At 37.6% G+C, this 17177-nt stretch overlaps 1 protein-coding gene across 3 annotated transcripts in view; it reads left to right on the top strand.

The window, feature by feature from the left end:
- LOC105144031 (dual 3',5'-cyclic-AMP and -GMP phosphodiesterase 11) overlaps nt 1–17177 on the top strand; it is a 234137-nt gene that overhangs the window by 52467 nt on the left and 164493 nt on the right. The window lies entirely within an intron of this gene.

Here is a 17177-nt window from a genome sequence, read left to right as displayed (position 1 = left end):
GTACCTGTCAGTACAGCAATGTTTTGTTAACCTAATAATAAGCATAGGGTTTAGATTCGTTGTCACTCGGGGGGGAGTATGTAGGGAACTACGTTATCAATATCTCACTAGCGCAGCGAGTGTAGAAAGCCTAGAGATTTTGTAGGTTGCGAGTTGCCTACAAGCAGCGTCAGAGACAAAATAAGACGTTAGATAGATTATGGCGCTTATTCTGTACGGTCATTTTCATTTGAATTCGAGTAATAAAGATTATTAGTTACCAATTACAAGAAAGTGTCGATCATTACCTCTTATATCACATCACACGACAAGCGTGGGCTTGTCTTGAGAATTTGACTCATCAATCGAGTCACTTATTCCCCTTTCTTGGGCACTGCTTTTCAGAACCAGTGTTGTTAGAGGTTCCACACAAAAAAAGGAAAAGGGAACAGAGAAATCATATTGTGTAGAATAAATAGTTTCTGATAGATTGAAATTCTTATTCTCTGTTCTCTGTTCCTTTTATTGTGCGGAGCCCCTTAGGCGAGCCCCCTTTTAGCGCATGCGCATTGGAATATAGTATCAATAGCTGTTCTAACTTATAAAGATTGAACTTATAAATTGTCGAACTTATAAAGATCTAAGGCCCTATTTTGACGATTCTGTAAAAATTATATCATTTTTTTTGTTATTTTTTGTTATTAAAAAATCAGTCAAGAAAAAGAGTCAATTAATAATAGAAGTGACGAGATTATAATATGAAGTTACATGGACTGAAAACGCCAATAATTGATAACAATAATAATATAACAATAATTAAGATTGTCCATCAATTTAGTGTAATGTATTAGGTGTTGGAATTAATTCGTAGCGTTTTTAATGAAAGAATGTTATTTATTTCACATGAGCATTAAAAAATACATTAATGAAAGTACTTCCCATCACTTGTAAAACGCTACGAATTAATTCCAACACCTAATAAATATATGTATGTAAATATATATTTACAGTTATACTGTAAATATATTATATATTAAAGATGTAAGATTCCTAAATAAATAAACAGAAATTTATAATAGATATATTTTATTTGACATAAATTATAAAGAATATCAACATTTGTTGCAAGGGTAAGGGAAACTGCCAAAAACCTTACTGGTATTCAGAAAACAAATTTATATTTTTCTTTAGAAATAAAAAATAAATATTTGATTAAATATGAAAACATTAAAAGTGAAAAAAACAAGTAACACTTATCTAATGCTTAATTCTAATGCTATATTACGTGCATATCACAAAAATATCACAAAAATAAAACAAATAGTTTACTAATAATAATTATAAATAATATTACACGACACTTGGAAGTATTTATCTGGAACAAATAAACTCAGAAAAGAAAATAATTAGTAATACTATATGATTAATATATACAAAAACATTTAATTAAATTGTTCACAAAAAAAAATTAAAAGATAAGTGAACATAATAAATTAAATAAATGATGTAAATAATTAATTAATTATTTACTTTCTGTATATAAATTTTGTGCATTATGAAATTCCAAATGTCTTTTGAATCAGATTTAAAATTTATACTTACAATCAATACTTTCTGATTGAAAATGAGATCGAATTTTACAAATGGCCGAAATGTTATTGTTAGCTAATCGATTATGTTTCTTACATTTCACATCAGTTACAATTGAAAGTATACGTTCGGCTTCAGCATTGGAGTGAGATAAAGATAAGACAGCTTCTACTATTAATTCTAAATTAGGAAACATTTTTTCTTCATTATCATTTTTAAAATTTAATATTTTTTGCCATATATCATCTATTTCTAAAGAACTTAATTCATTTTTTTCTGTATCATTAAAAACTGTAGGTAAAATTCGCCATTCAACACAAGATTTGAAATATCAATATTTCTTATTTGTAGCAATATATCAGATAAATCTTTAAATTCATCTCTACTTTCAATATAAAGTACAACTTTAGGATCTAAAAAATTTTGTTTAAAAAAATTGTTTAAAAAAAGAATCGTTATACGGCAAACGTTTTATCATTTTTTTAAAAGTTTTTTATAAAAATCTAAGCATTTACATTTTATTTGTTGCGCAAATTCGGAAGATTGTTGTTTTCGAGAAAAAAGTTTTCACATTCTCCAACATATATATCGGTCAGATGTTTTATATTCTTTTCATTATCTATGTTTAAAATAGTGATATTGTTCAATGCCTCAAGAATAACAAAATTGTGCGCTATTTAAATAATTAACTGGTTACTATTAATAAATTATTGAATAATTTATGAATTAAGATTTTCTTGTGCTCTGAGCCCTTTAACTAATTATTTCAATTTCTTTAAAGGAATTTCGTTCTCTAAGAAAAAGTTTTTAAAAATTTCAAATATTTTTTTTGCACTACAATCTGTAACATCTAAAGTTAATAATTCAAGTAATTGAGTTTTTGCTTTTTTATCAAATGGCGAAACATATTTTACAAGCACGCAAATGAATTTTGTGTCCGTAATATCTGTGCTTTCATCTATTAAAATAGAAAATTTACGAATTTTTAAAATTTCAATTAATTTTTCTGTTTTCTGTTTAGCTACAATATTTTTAACAATATTGATACACTTGAGTCGACCCAATGAGAAATCTTGTACAAAATTAGATTCCGAAAAAATATTTTTTATTAAAGGTGTTAAATGATCAACCGTACAAAAAGCAATGTGCTCAGCACAAAATAGTGCTAATTTTATTTCCGCTCTTTTTACTTTATCGTTATGTGAAATATTATTGTCATTTTTTTAGGCTTTTGGTGTCGACCTTTCTTATATGTTTAACTGTTTGTGTCTTAACAAATTTATTTTACAACATCTAATGCTGACATTACACGCGGTACATAGAGCTTTATTTAATTCGGAATGGGGAGTCAATCATCCTTTAAAAACTTCATGTAACCAAGAATTTTGAAAAATTCTATTAATTTGTTTTTTAATAGTTCCTTTAACATTGGAATCCATATTGCACAAATATATGTATAAATATTATTTTACGTATATGCATCAACAATACTTGCGTGAAGATAAAGCTGTTCCTATACGCGATCTATGGAATACGCTGATACAAATTTAGGTATACTGTACAGACCTACAGAAAATTTAACAATTGATGAGCAACTTTTTCCTTTTTGAGTTAGAACTAAATTTACTCAATACATCCCATCGAAGCCAGCCAAATATGAAAAAAAAGTTTGATGGATATGTGACGCGGTAAACTCTGACGATTGAAAGGTTTGATTTATACGGACAAAATGTACATGTGGTAAACCAGGGCGAAAGAGTTGTGAATGAGCTTGCAGTTTTATACAGAGGATCTGGTACAAACATTTACATGGACAATTTCTTCACGTCATTACCGCTCGCTAAGTATTTGCTCTCATGGAATCAAACAATTAATAGCATTTTGAAGAAAAACAAACCTTATATATCTAAAGCCATGGCACCATCTAAAATAAGAGAGGAATTATGTTGTTTGGATTTCATGAGAAAGTAATGTTATATTCTTATATATCAAAAAAGAATAAAGCTATGATATTATTTTCCATTATGCATTCGAATACGGTAGAGTCCGATGATGTGAAGAAAAAACCAGAAATGATTTTATATTATAATAAATATAAAGCTGGAGTAGACACTATAGACCAGATGTTACGCAGATATACCACTCATCAGCGTAAAAATAGATGGCCACTAGCTTTTTTCTATAACAATGTCGATATTCGGGTGTGCACATAAGGATTAATATGGCTTCTATTTGCGCAAAAATAGTAATCAATTCTTCAAACGTTAAACTAACTTAATTGATTATTGCCTTCAAATGCGATTTCGCAGTTTTTACGGTGGACTCATAATCCTTCTACATGCAGTGAGTATGGTAGGATAAACGTTCATTTCTTAAATGTGTTCATTTCGTAAATCTGTTCTGGTGTAAATTCTAATATCTTATTTTTAACTTCCCCATCCTGCAAAAACTTAATTCGTTCAATTCGGTTTTTGCTCCGACAAAATTTCTCCCGTTATGTAAATAAATATGATAGCTTTTACTACGTTGAGTTATAAAGCGTTTCAACGTGTTAATAAAAGCAGATGCTGTTAAGTCGGAAAACTTCAAGATGCGTGACTTTAGTAGCCACGACATGAAATACAAATGAATACGACTAAATAAGCTTTTCTTATTTTGTTGAGAAATCTTAGTGGTAAAAGGACCCACATAATCGACTCGTGTTTATGCGGACGACCCGGATTTACACGTGTAGCAGGCAGGTTCCTATGGTTTTTTTAAATTCGCTGGAGCTCTTCGAAAACACAAGATACATTTACGTAATACACTACAAATTTCCCTTCGCGCTGATATATCCAATAAGTATGCTAATGATTGCACTTAAAGTATGGAGTCCCGCATGTAAATGTTTGTAGTGCATTTCTCTAATTGGCAAAGTGGAAAATGGATACTTGGAAGGAAGGATAATCGAGAATCGCTGATCGTAAACTAAGTCGGCGTTCTTTAATTGATCGCCCACTCTTAAGATTCTTTCCTGAAAGGGATTTAATAATAAGATGCAACTATTGCTATAAGATGCTATTATGAGATATTCTTCCTTTTTTGCTGAATTCTTCTATTTCTTGATGAAATACTTAATATTGAGCCATTCTTATCAGAATCATGTCAACTCTTCTTAGATTATCCGTCTGCAAAGATCTAGTATTACTCTGCGATACATTTTTATGGCAGTTTTGAATGAACTTGCAATAAGCGATTACTCGCCGCAATTTTGATAACGACGAGAACCTCGCCAGCAAATTGCACTCTTTGCTTTGATTAGCAAACTAAAATACATTCCACTGATTTTTCTTCTAAGGTTTTGGGCTCTTGTGGAATAGCTTCCTTTGGCCATTGATCGAAGCTGGTTCTTAGCCAGTGAGGTCTTCATTTCAGAGGTTGGCAGTTTCTTTGGGATCAATGTCCCGCAAAAGGATGTCTGCAGGGTTGAACTTAGTGTGCACGTGTCGCTATTCATTTTGACATATCAGAATTCTGCCACTCTATTAGCTACGAATACCTTATATTTGTCCGGTTCGCGTCGAATCCAATGAATGACGATGTTTGAGTCACTCCAATATATGTATCGTTGAATTGGGAGAGTGACAACCTTCCTTATCTTATACGCAAGCTTGGCCAGTAGTATCGCACTACAGCTCGAGTCTAGGGATCGACAAAACCTTCAAGGGAGTTCTGCATAATTTGAACGCAAGAAGTCTGGAGCTTCTGTTTCCTTGCGAGTCTGAACATAAATGTACAAGCATCATAGGCTAATTGCGAAACGTCGCAAAATCCGTGCATTTCGATTCACATAGCAGCTTGTGATACTACTTGTCGTGGTATCCTTACTTCCTTCATAGTTTCAAGCCTCTCTTTATATGAGTTCTATTCCAGTAGCAAATCAAGCGATATTTCGTCATCCCAGCTCACATTTAGCTTCTGTAAGTTTCTCATAAATAGTTTAGCTCTTACTATTACAAGTCCGATGAAGCCCAAAGGGTCATAGATTTGCGTTATAATCGATAGAATACTTTTTTTTGTTCTGCAGGTCATTACAGGTATCATCACTTTAAACTTGAAGACATCCTCACGTGAATTCCAATGAATTCCGAGGGTCTTGACTTCTTCGCTAGAGATGAGCGGAACCTCTATCTCGCCTTCTGTTAACAGGTCTGATGCGTTCGAATTTTTGGAGTTCCTGCCATTGCCAAAATTTGGGTCACATCCTTCCGTAGCTGATGCAATTGCGAAATAGAATCACTTCCTGATATCAGATCGTTCATATAAAAGTCATTGGTGATTATGGCAGATTCTTCTGGATAAACGGTTGCGTTATAGCAAGTTGTTTAAGACATCTCTGCGTTAGGTAGAGAGCAGATGCTGTTCCGTATGTTACCATCGTGAGCTCGTACTCGTGGATTGGCTCTTCCTCTTTTTCTCTCCAAATAACTCTCTGTAACGCTTTATCCTTTTCAACAACTTTAATTTGGCAAAACATTCTTGATATGTCTGCTGTTATAATGTAGTTATGCTGCCGAAATCTTAACAAGACTTCTGTAAGATCTTTTTGTAATTTGGATTCAACTCTCAATAGATTGTTCAGTTATGATTTTCTAGATAACGTCGAGTACCACTCTAAATTTCGTCGTTGCGCTCTCCTCCCTTATTATTTCATGATGAGGTAAATAGTTTACGATAATATCGTCATTGTTCTCCGGGATTAGCTCCATGTGTCCCATGTCCTCATATTCTTGCATGAACTCCAAATATCGCTGATGAAATATCGGTTCCTTCGCAAATTTACGTTCGATTAATCGAAGTCTTCTCACTGCATTTTATTAGTGATCTGATCGATTACTACTGTGAAGTTTAAAGATTCAGAATAGGACTTATTTGCTAACCTTTCATTTGATACTCGTCTTATTATCTCATTAATATAGTGCTTCCGCGAAACCCCATAACTTTACCTGCTACTCGTTCCGTTTTTAATCCTAATTCTTAAGTAAATCTGATGTGACAAAGATAAGAGTAGCAGCATTATCTAACAACGCACGCGCAGTGCAACTTCCCATATTTATCGACAATATACAGGGTGTCCCAGAAGAAACCTTTGTCCTTAAAATGACATATTCCTGATAAACATAATTCTAAGACAATTTTTCCTTTATAAAAATTCTTTACGTAGCTTAGTTTTTGAATTGTAAATGAAAATAATGAGCGAATTACGGGTCGCGTACGGAAGGGTAGGTTCTCTTGTAGTAGCACAAGAGAGGCCCCGAGTAGTTTGTAGAATGGCTCAAATTGTTCAAAATGAATTCTATGAGGAAGTTGAAGGATTATTATATGTCCCTGGAATAACAGATTATCCTCCGAGCACTGTAAGTATTCAAGAACTAAATCGAAAATTTTAAACACGTTTTTCTCGAAATCTGTTTTCCGCATCTTCTTCAGTTTTGTGTATACGATTAAAAAAAATATTTGTCCAATAGACTGATTTTGGGACTACTTAGTTAGCTAATAATCAATCTCGATAAACCTTAAAAAATAAATAAATATCAACATTAACAATTTTTTTGCATAGACAAACAGCTGCTATCTAGTGAAAATCATAACTTCTATTGCAAAGTCGTAGAAAATTTTAATTTATATACCTGTTTTTTTATTTTTTAGGTTCATTTAGGATAATATACAATATTATAAAAAGGAAAAATATTTTTTGATTTTTTGTTTCTGGCAAGAATTACAACCGCTAGGATGAATACAAAATCATAATATAATGGCGAAGCGCCACAAACTAAATGTTTATACTTTTATTATTTATAATTTAATACTTTTTTCACATAAAAATAACGTATTCTACAATAATTATATTTAAAAGTTTGAAATCGATGAACATTAGTCTTCCTTTTGAAAAAAAATTACGAAAAATCACCTTGTTTTCAATTTCCTAATATAGGAGACACTTTTAAAGAGTAATGGATCTTATCGTTTTCAGCGAATTATATTCGAAACTATAACGTTGTTCGGTACCCTTATCGTTTATGGCGTCTAGTCACATCGCCCGATAAAGACTCGATCAATTCCCGAGATGTCGATTGTTAAGTGACACATGCGTCGCGCATAATCAATCCGGTACACTCAGATCATAATGGCCGCTCTGATTGTCTCGTCGACAGCACGTGTCTCGCCTCGCGCTGAATAGTTTTTTTTATCGCGCTACCGCACCGTTAAGATCCTTTCCGCATCTACTGTGAAACACGTTCGCCCGCATTTGAGATCTGTTTAAATAAAGTTTGGAAAGCAGGAAAAATCTCATTTTTTTCGACCAAGTGCCCTCGAAGCAATCATACCGCGGGAACGCTTGGAACAGTGATCGCATGGCCGTGCCACCACAAATTCATCCTGCACACAGCAAGATCGCCAATTTCTTTGGTCCTTCGAGCCAGATACTGTCAAATATTTGGCCTCAGTGAAGTGGCGAGCAGCAATTTGGCAATCAAACAAGATTATCTCATCGAGACGAGACAAGCGTCGCAGCAATCAGTGCAAGCGTCGCACCAGCGGCAGCACGCAACTCAACAAAAACAGCCGCAAGGCCCGCATCTAAGCATCAGAGACGCAGCCCGGCTCATATTACGTCATATCCTGACGCAATATCAATGTTTTGCGAGCAGAATCCTATCGATGATGGAAAACAAGGCCTGATCCGGACGACGTGTAACGGAAGCTATCCCTCAATGGCGCAGCATCTACGAAAGTAACGTTTCCGTCCAACAACGCTGGAAGGCATCCAGCATTCGTCGCATCCTTTTTTAGCATTAATTGCGTGCGTAACAAGGTGAGGAAGACCATTGTCTTCGTTGCCGACCAAGTTCCCTTCGCCGCGTTCATTGCGTACGTGCGTTCGTAGTTGCATTCAAGATGGTCGACCAATCAGAAGCGACGACACTTAAGCGACAGCGCGCGACCATAAAGGCATTATGTACGCGTATCAGAACTTATGTAGAGTCAATAGTCGCCATTAATCCGTATCAATAGTGGCTCATTTCGAAGAGCGGAAGGCGAAACTCGAGCACTATTGGGCGGAGTATAACGAGATGCAATCGCGTCTAGAATTATTAGACGAGTCCGAAGGCTGCGATCGAGACGGTTTCGAGGAAGCGTTCTATGCGTTATCCGCCAAGATCCGCGAGCTCATTTCCCCTTTGTCGACATTGCGAACGCCCATCTTTTCTCCGTCCTCTTCAAGTGTTCGTAATTCAGTTCGTGGTACGCATATTCGGTTGGCTAAATTAAATTTACCAACATTTTCCGGCAAATATGCTGAATGATTCCCGTTTTTCGATTCAACTCGGTTATCCATTCCAACACCTTGCTCTCAAATACGTAAAGGTTTCAGTATCTACGGGCGTCACTCACCAGCGATGCAAACATTGTAATCAGTTCATTAGAATTGTCGGACGCTAATTAATAATACGACGCGTGGTCAATTCTCAGGGACCGATATGACAACAAGCGCGTGATTCAAACTCACGTCAAGGCTATAATAGATTTGCCGGTTATAGTAAAGGAAAATTCAATCGATCTCAGAAGAATCTCTGACGGCGCCGCGAAACATTTGCACGCCCTTCAGACATTGAAGCGTCCCACGACGCATTGGGACTATATTCTCGTCCTCATTCTAACCTCTAAACTTGACTCACTCACGTTACGCGTGGGAAACTTCCTTAACGGGCAACGAACTGCCGTCGCTTAAACAGCAGTTAGATTTTATCACTCATCGATGTGCTCGAGGCCATAAGAGCCAGCACCACTTCCGCAAAGAAGGTCGAGGCAAAATCACAGCCAAATGTTAAGCGATCATCGTCGTGCGCGGCTACCCGTTAAACCCAAATGCCACTTCTGTCAAAGCGATCACGTCATTTATTATTGCAAAAACTTCGTGGCACTTCCTGTATCGCAAAGGGCTGCGGAAATTCGCAGTCGCAAACTCTGCGTTAATTGCTTGCGCTCCTCTTCTCATGCATCAAGTAAATGCACCTCTGGTCAATGCAAGGTCTGCCAGGTAAAGCACAATACGCTGCTTCATATGCCCTCAGCTGCGGACCCATCGACTAACAATATCGATAAGGAAGTTGCATCTAAGGAAATTCCTTCTCCCTCCGTCATAGCGACTCATGCTTCAGGATCATTTAATAGCGAACAAGTCATGCTTTCGACTGCGGTTGTGCTCGTCTACGATAGTGACGGACATGTCGAGCTTTGTTGGATTGCGGATCGCAAGCGAACTTCGTATCCAAGAAATTTGTGGAAGCACTCGGTTTAGAAACGCGCCCAATAAATGTCTCGATTTCGGGCGCCAACTGTACGGTGACTTCGTCCAGTCACGTGGCTAGAATCCAATTACAATCGCTCAACTCGTACATCGGCTATCGAATGTATCGTGACTGATCAGGTTACTGATAAGATTCCGGCGGTCTCTTCGGGGCGGGACAAATTTGATTTTCCGCGCAACATTCGTTTGGCTGACCTGCGATTTCATATATCGTTCGATATCGATCTGCTGATCGGAGCGGAATTGTTTTGGAATTTGATATGCGTTGGTCAAGTCAGATCTTCCGACAAACACTCAACTCTCCAGAAAACACGACTGGGCTGGATTTTGGCAGGTCGTTTGGGCAGCACCATACCGACTGCCTCAAGGGTTCACTCGTTTCACACGTCTGTAACCAATGCGGAATTACACGAATATGTCAGTCGTGCCTGGTAAATGGACGACATATCTGCGCGTTCGGACAATTACACAATGGAGGAAAGTATCTGCGAGCGTCTTTTTAGACAACGTGTCTCAAAATTCTCAGGGTAGATATACGGTCAAGCTTCCGATCAGAGAGCAAATGTTAAATAACATTGGCAATTCGCGTGAAGCAGTTCTCAAGCGATTGCGAGGCATCGAGAAGCGCTTCAAGCGCGATCCTACGCTTAAAATTCAATACGCGGCGTTTCTTGTTAAACGATACGCTTCTAGTGGGACCGACCGTTCAACAAGATTTGATCTCAATTTTGATGCGTTTCCGTTTTTTCGCTTATGTCATCATCGCTGACATCATAAAAATGTATCGGCAGGTTTTAATGCATCCGTCCCAGACGTGCCTGCAGAGAATTCTCTGGAGCGATCTATCTGCTAATCGATACGTACGAACTCACTACCGTCATTTACGGTACAGCTTCTGCGTCATTTCTGGTCACGAGATGCCGTAAACATTTGGCTGAACAGCACGCTCATTAGTTCACTCGCGATTCAGCATGCGTTTTTCGGGATTTTTATGTCGATGACATGTTCACCGGGGCGGATACAGTCGACGAATTAAAATTAATTCGTGATGAAACTATTCAACTGTTAAAATTAGGAGCATTCAAGTTAAGCAAATGGGTTTCGAACTGCCCTGAACTATTGGAAATAGACAATCGTGCCAGTCATTATCAGAGATAATTCTGTGGATTCATGGATTTTGGGCATGCAGTGGAATCAGTGTCAGGATACATTCCAGTTTCTCTGCAAACTTGAGACAGAAGTCCACGTTGTGTCAAAATGAGTCATACTTTCCGAGATCGCTAAATTATCCTCTGGGCCTTCTGGGGCATTGTGATCGCAAAACTCATCCTGCAAGATTTGTGGCAATTGGTCCAATGGGACGAGTCTGTTCCTCAGGACATCCACATTCGCTGAATCGCTTTCAGATCACAGATGAGTGATCTGAATCAACTAAAAATTCCTCGATGCGTTAAACTTAATGCCTATCAATCATGGAAGTGCACGGATTTTGTGACGTCAGCCAGCGCGCGTTCGGAGCTTGCATATACCTTCGCACCAAGCTCAGTCTCAACGATCATCACTCTGAGTTACTGTGCTCAAGATCTCGCGCCGCTCAAGACCGTCTCATTACCGCGATTAGAGCTATCAGCCGCCTTGCTGTTGGCGCGCTTAATCAACAAGGTCAGAGAGTCATTGGAACTCTCGAAATGCCCGACTTATCTTTGATCGGACTCGACGATCAAACTGAATAACCTCCCCCTCGCGACGATGGTCGGTTTTTGTGGCAAATAGGATGGGCGAAATTCAGCGTTTAACAGAAATTAAACACTGGCGTCATGTCGAATCCTCCGACAACCCTGCCGATATATTGTCGCGAGGGCTAAATCCGTGCGACGTGATCAATGTTAAGAGGTGGTGGAATGGCCCCGAATTTCTAAAATGGGATGAAAAACACTGGCCGCCCAGTGTCTTCATGCGTTTGGACAACGATCTTTCCGAACAAAGGAAAATCCGCGTAGCCGTTTCCATTTCCCATCCTTGCATCGTCGACGACTTGCTAAATAAGTATTTCAATTTAAATAAAATATGTCGCATCATAGTATTGTTTGCGATTATTCAAGGCGCATCGGGAGCACGCGGTGTCTGATTTCGTGTCCTCCGTTGAAACATCTATCGCTTTAAATTGTATTTGCAGAACAGTGCAACAGCGAGCGTTCTATCGTGAATATCAAGCGCTCAAATCAAAAACGGAATTGTAAACGCTTCTAGTAATATCTTATCGCTATCTCGTTTCTTAAATGAAAGCGGACTAATGCTAGTTAGAAGATTGAATAATTCAAATCTCGCGTTCAATGCATGCCATCCAATTCTCCTGCCACGCAAACACATATATTAACTCAGCGTATTATAGAGCGCGAACACATACGAAACTTGCACGCGGGTCTGCAAGCCACGATGGCTTTCGTGCGCCAGCGCTTTCGACCGCTATCATTGCGCTCCACCGTGGAATAATACAAAAATGTATTACCTGTTTTAGAGCTGAATCTAATCAATCAGAAGTCTTAATGGGCTCATTACCAGTCGAGTTAGCGCCTCTAGACCTTTTTCTCGCTGCGGTGTAGACTATACCGGGTCGCTCTTGTTACGTGAGGGAAAGCGTCGAAACGCGCGGAGTCATACTCATAAGTCATACGTTTCGCTTTTTGTGTGCTTCGCCACGAAGGCGGTCCACTTAGAGTTAATAAGTGACTTTACGTCTGAAGCATTTATTGCCGCCTTTAAGCGATTCATTTCTCGTAGGGATAGACTCACGCACATGTATTCGGATAACGGGACCACCTTCGTGGGCGCTTATAAGCAAATTCAAGAATTATACGATATATATAATGATCAACAAGTCCAATTCGAGATTAAGGATTTTTTGCGCGAGTTGGAGATTTCATGGAGCTTTATCCTGTCTAATGCACCTCATTTTGGAGGTTTATAGGAGGCAGCCGTGAAATCTGCCAAATACCATATGATTCGGATCGTGGGCAAGGCTCATTTGACCTTTGAGGAAATGCAAACGACTCTCTGTGAAATAGAGGCGATCCTCAATTCGCGTCCCCTCTTACCATTAAGCGCCGACCCTAACGACCTAGCGTACCTAAATTCGGGATATTTCTTGGTTGGCACGACTTTGAATGGTCTTCCTTGCGTTGACTTGAGCGACGCCAACGAAAATAGACTGCTGCGGTAGCAACGCATAGAGCAAACCCGGCAGCATTTTTGGCGCAGGTGGAGTAATGAGTATCTTCATTCTCTACAAGCACGAACCAAATGGATGGCTAATAAGGGAATTCAACTAATCAATTTGTGCTCATAAAGCAGCTGAACCTAGCTCCACTTCAGTGGGCAATGGGGCGGGTCCAGGAGGTTCATCCCGGTCCCGATGGCATCGCGCGCACCACAACTGTGAAGTCTGCCAAGGGTTTCTACATGAGGCCACTGTTTAAGCTATCAATATTACCAATCGAAACTTAATCTATACATTATTAAGCATTTAGATTTAAGTATCTTCAACTGTTACCTTCTAAGTATATCAAATTTCTCTTTACCGTGGAATAAGAATAATTTATTATATTGTTTTCAGTTTGCGTATTTAGACGTCAAGTTTTGTTGAGTTTCAGTGCAATGACTAGATGCAATGTTGAGTCGCATTGGAGCAATTCATATTTTATGTTACATTAAAGAGTTCATGTTTGTATGTCACATTGAAAGTTAACCCTTTCAAGGCGGGCGGCGTGTTCGGTACTTTTATCGTTTATGGCGTCTAGTCATATCGCCCGATAAAGAATCGATCAATCCCCGAGATGTCGATTGTTAAGCGACGCATGCGTCCGGTACACTCAGATTATAATGGCCACTCTGATTTTCTCTTCGACAGCACGTATCTCGCCTCGCGCTGAATAGTTTTTTATCGCGCTACCGCATCGTTGAGATCCTTTCCGTATCTACTGTGAAACACGTTCACCCGCTCTTGAGGTCTGTTTAAAAAAAGTTTGGAAAGCAGGGAAAATCTCATTTTTCTCGACCAAGTGCCCTCGAAGCAATCATACCGCGGGAACGCTTGGGACGGTGATCGCATGGCCGTGCCACAAATTTATCCTGCACGCAACAAGATCGCCAACACATGTAAATGGAAAAATATTTTATATAAAAATTTTATGGTATTTTGTATTCCGTATAATGTATTTACTTGATAATATTCTTGAGGTTTTCACGGGTGCTTTCTATATAAAGATTATGCGTTTTGCGGGTTTCCTCCGTGTCCAGATCCATTCTTGGAATGCTAACATTTCATGAATCTTGCAGTCCACTTCATCAGGGCGAGAAACAGCCTGATATTGTGCTGTTCTTCCAAGTCGTTCTTTTTTATATTACGCTATTTGTTGGAGTGGTGGGGGGAAAGAAGAAAATTGTGAGTGGGTGGGGGGGGGGGCAAATCAGTTAATTAGTCTTCAATAACCAGAAGAATGGTTTTCCATATTTTATTTATATTGTAATCATTATTTCTATTTAGATTGTTAGGGTGTTTTTGTATCTCTATGGCTTCTTTATACTTTCTTGGAAAATATGTAATGTTGGCTATTGTGATCGTTTTGTCAAACAGTATTTGATGTCCTGTTTCGATGTTGTGTTCTGATAATGCTGATTGCGTAACGTGTTTTAGCCTGACATCACGTTGGTGTTCTTTTATCCGTTGGTTGACCATTCTGCCATATCTTCAATTTATACTTGCCCGCAGGAACAAGGTATTTTGTACACTCTTGCGGAGCTGAGTGGAGGTCTTTGATCTTTAGGATTTCTTAAGAGTCTTATCTTTTTGAGTGGTTTAAAGATAGTTCGGATATTGTGTTTGTTTAATATTCTGCCAATCCGATCTGTTGTTCCTTTGACATGGAAGAATGGATAAGATCCTTCTGTCTGATTGTGTGTCAGAGACCATTGTCTTGTTTGCATATTTATTGATTGTTTTGATTATGTTTTTTTTGTCGTGTCCGTTTTTCTGTAATGCTAATATTAAATGAAGTTCTGTCTGTAGATGTTCTTTGTCAGAGATGATGAAAGCTCTATGTACAAGTGAATTGATCGCAGACTGTTTTGTGCTAGATGATGGTGTTACTCGACATGTAGGTATCTGTATGTGTGTGATGGTTTTCTGTACACTTGATGGCCTAAGGTATCGTCAGCTTTCTTAGAGAGAAGAACATCTAGGAAGTGGAGTTTTCCTCTATGTCTATGATGAATATTTGGACGTTGATTGTTAAGAAAAATAAGGAATTTACGGAGTTCGGCTCTGCCGTGTCTCCATATCACAAATGTGTCATCTACATAATGGAACCAAACTTTTAGTTTTTTAAATGTTTTTCTGAGGGCCTCTTTTTCAAAATGCTTCATGAAGATGTTGGAGAAATAGGATTACAGGAGAAATAGGAGAGCTCATTGCCGCTCCTGAAGTTTGTTCATAAAATTGATTGTTATAGGAGAAGTAAGTGGTTGTTAAGTAGTGCTCCCGCTTAATTAGCGGGATGAGGTCGGAGGGAACTTCATGTGAAGCTTTTATTATGTTTAATGTGTCTTTTATTGGGACTTATGTGAAAAGGGATTCTACGTCGAAACTTACAAGCAGGTCTGTGGGACGTAATAAGATTTTTTGGATCTTTTGTATGAAGTCCATTGAGTTAGTTATATGTGATTCGGATTTTCTAGTGAAGGATCGTAGTGTTGTGCTAGGAAGCAGTATAAGTTGTATGTTGGGTGTATGGCGCCGACAATCGATCTGAGGGGGATGTTTGGTTTGTGTACTTTTGGTAGTCCATATAGTCATATCATATAGGACAAATCTTAAGAAATCCTAAAGATCAAAGACCTTCACTCAGCTCCGCAGAAGTAACAAAATAATTTGTTCCTGCGGGCAAGTATACATTGTAGAAACTGGGAGAATGATCAACCTACGAATAAAAGAATATTAACGTGATGTCAGATTAAAATACGTCACACAATTAGCATTATCAGAATATCGAAACAATATCGAAACAAGACATCAAATTACTATTTGACAAAACGACTACAATAGCCAACATTACATCATACTTTCCAAGAAAGTATAGAGAAGTCATAGAGATACAAAACACCCTAACAATCTAAATAGAGATAATGGCTACAACATAAATAAAACCAAAAAATATGGAAAACCATTCTTCCGGTTATTGAAGACTGACTTCTCCCATTTCCCTCCCATTCCCCCCCCACAATTCTCTTCTTTCCTCCCATCACTCCAACAAGTAGTGTAATATAAAAAAGAACGACCCGGAAGAATAGCTCAGTATCAGACTGCTCCTCGCCCTGATGAAGTCTGTAAGGTTCACGAAACGTTAGCATTCCAAGAATGGATCTGAATGGAGGAAACCACGAAACGCATAATCTTTATATAATGTTTACTTTTTTAAATCCAATTTTTTAACCTACTCCCACTCCCACTCATCGAAGGGATGGGGAAGAAGGGTTGCAAAATTAAAACAATTTTTCAAATAAAAATTGAAGAGTATCGAATGCCGAATTCATTCATGTATAATAATATTACGGTTCCATGATTCAATTTTTCAGAAAACGAGATGATAACATGCGTGGCGTCTGTAACACGACTTAATTTCTCCTTTTTCAGAATGGATTACGAATCTTTTTCATATTTAATTAGCCTAGGTACGACATTGATAAGTTCGATTAAAATTTAATAATTATTAATAAATTAAAATTAATTATTATAATAAAAAAATTTTCCAAATTAATCTTAAAATTAATTAATTTATAATTATAATAAATTTGTTTGTAGTTAAAAAATATGGTTTTAATCAATTATATCCTAATAAAAATAAACATTTCTTTAAATACGAAGCACCACTACAGTCTGAATATTAAGATGTTGAACTTTTATATATATTCATATAAATGAATTAATTTCAGATATGATAATTGCGTGCCGATATGGTTGTCGGACCATTTTTTCAACGCAATCAATTTGAAATATTAATAATCCCCCCAAATTTTCCAAATTAATTTTAAAAAACTGTAATAAACTTATTGCGAAAAATATTGCCTCGGTCGGGAGTCGAACCCTCTCTTGCATTCCGTGCGAGCGTCCTAAGCCTTTAGACTACCGAAACCTTAGCAATATTCTTTGCAATAACCGAAAAATAGTACATTTTTCGATCGTTGGGATATTATCCGAACG

This window comes from Acromyrmex echinatior, chromosome 6 (genome assembly GCF_024713525.1).
Source record: "Acromyrmex echinatior isolate Ae372 chromosome 6, ASM2471352v2, whole genome shotgun sequence".
NCBI classification, from domain to species: Eukaryota; Metazoa; Arthropoda; class Insecta; order Hymenoptera; family Formicidae; genus Acromyrmex; species Acromyrmex echinatior.
The sequence above is the reverse complement of the archived record's forward strand: the minus strand, read 5'-3'. Positions and strand labels throughout refer to the sequence as shown.